The sequence below is a fragment of the Marmota flaviventris genome, chromosome 11 (assembly GCF_047511675.1).
Source record: "Marmota flaviventris isolate mMarFla1 chromosome 11, mMarFla1.hap1, whole genome shotgun sequence".
Lineage (NCBI taxonomy): Eukaryota > Metazoa > Chordata > Mammalia > Rodentia > Sciuridae > Marmota > Marmota flaviventris.
The window spans coordinates 69,257,076-69,259,678 of NC_092508.1; positions in this window are offsets into that span (position 1 = coordinate 69,257,076).

The following is a 2,603-nucleotide window of genomic DNA, read 5'->3' on the forward strand; positions in this document are numbered from 1 at the left end:
GGCTAGAATAAGTTTTTTAAAAAAAAATTTTTACTTGTCAATTAACTTTATTTTATTTATTTATATGAGGTGCTATAATCGAACCCATTGCCTCACACATGCTAGGCCAGCACTCTATCACTGAGCCACAATCCTAACCTTAGCTCTAGAATAAGATTTTTAAATGACTATTTCTTCATACTCTTTGAATTTGACAAGAAAACTTCATTCTCTTAAGTAGATATAAATTTTAAATTATTTACTTAGTACTAGGCAAATATTTCCAAAAATTGAAATTACAAATAAAGAATCCAAAGGCTTTAGTGAATCAAATATTAAGATTTTATATGAAAATTTTAGATACAATTGAATTTTCCATTTTGTGCTAATTATTGATTGATGAGTAACAAATCATCCCAAAACTCAGTGGAAAAATTAAAATTGTCTTCCATGGTTTCTGTGGGTCTATCATTTAGAAATGGCCTAGCTTGGCATTTCTGGGTTAGGCTTCTCATAAGATTGCATTTGAAGGCTCTATGGAAGAGAGAGGGCCTGTTTTCAGGGTGGTTCATTTATATAGTTGGTATGCTACTCTGCATAATGGCCCCCAAATATGTCCATATTCTAGCCCCTCAAATGTATCAACAAATTGTCTGACCTGGAAAAAAGCCGTCTTACTTTGTGGGATGTGATTATATTAGGATCTTGAAATAAGAGATTATCCTCGGGGATGTATTATCCGTATAAAAGCATTATAAGATTTCATATAAAAAGGAAGCAAGAGGATTGGGATGAGTAGAAGAAAATGTGAAGACAGATGCAGGAGAATGCGGCAATTTCAGAAAAGGATCATGAGCCAAAGAATGCAGGTGGCATCAAGAAGCTGAAAAAGGCAAGGAGACAGCTTCTAGAAGGAATTACCCTGTCGACACCTTGACTAGCCTAATGAGAATGATTCTGGACTTTTGATCTTCATAACTACAAGATAATACATCTGTGTTGTCCTAAGCCACTGTTTGTAGTCATTTGTTATAGCAGCAATAGGAAACATAATACAGTAGCAAGTTTGTGCTGGGTTCTGGAGGGACACTCAGTTTCTTGCCATTTCTTGTTTCTTGTCTCCACAGGGCTTCTTGAATGTCCTCCTGGCATGGCAGCTGGTTTCTCCACAGCAAGTGATCTACAGTGTTTTTCGTGACCTGATCTTGAATACAACAGTTCAATGTTTCTGCAGTATCCTACTGGTTACACAATGAGCCCTGCTTCAAGTGTCAGAGGACAATGGAAAGCATGACTTTGAGGAGACAAGAATCATTAGGATCCATTCGAATAATAGTTCCCACACTAAATTTCTTAAATGATATTGAAGTTCCAGTTTACAAGCACTTTCATGTCTTATATAACAGTCACCTTGTCTATTTTCCATGCCACTGAACAGCACATCAGCCAGAAATAGACACCAAATATGTGAAGAAGTTTGGGCCTATAGATCTCAAGAGCCCTATCCAGGCTTCTCTGACAGCAACCCCCTTTCCCTTCACTGTTGGCCTGGAGTTGGACAATACTTTTTTAGCACCTGCAATATGAATTCATCCAGCAATTCCACAAACCTTATCATGGTCTGTATTTCCAATAACCAAGCCTGAGATAAAGGCTCATGTGCATGTAGCTTATTTGAAAAGTGAGTCCAATTAGGACCCGAGAGAAGGAAGTAAAAAAAAAAATAGTGGAGGGGAGAATGGGGAGTCAATAAAATGATATATTTACAAATTGATTATCATCTGAGTAACTGCTGTTCAATTCCACAGAATCTTCTGGGGACTCTGTAAATGCATCTTAGAGAGTACCAGGTGATAAGAAGAGCAAGCATTTTTTCATTGTTCCCACCACCTTGGTGAAAGATGACTCCATGGGTGTTCATTTTTCCACACCTACAGGTTGAGCACATTGAAGAGGTCAAGCTGGTCGTCACAGGAGCCCAAAGCCATGAGGCAGGAGAGAACCCTTGAGGCAGGAAGCATGAGGCACAGTAGAGAGTCTGAAGGCATGGTGCTGTCAGGTTGCACCTGTGGGAAGCTGTTAAGTCTGTGGAATTTGTTAACATAATAGTGACTGAAAAGGTGGCCTGAGAGGATTTGTAGTAATCTAAAAGTGGGGTTCAATATTGGCTCTTTGCCAGGATGGGTGGTCTGTAACAGACTGGTAAAGTAGAAATATAGAAATATAGATGTCCAGATGGCAAAGTGCCACCTTGTTCATGCTGAGCATGCAATGTGGTTGGCAGAGAAGCAAGTGCTATATGCTTCTCCATGGGGAGCTCATGGGTCTCTGTCTTCCATGGAAAGCAGAAAGGAAAGTCGTTTAGCCACTGAAGACCTAAATGGTACACTGAAATGTCTTAATAGTGAACCTGCTAAAATGGGAGAAATTTACTACCACATTTGTCCTCAGTTTGGGGGCCTCAATTGCTAATTTTAAAGCCTAAAAAGACAATGCCAGTTATTTTTCTGTCAATAAGCATATTCTGGATCATCCAAATTGTGTGTGTGTGTGTGTGTGCATTTGTATGTGCACATCTGATTTTCATGGGAGCTTTAAAAGTGGCTGAAAGTTTTTTGATATCC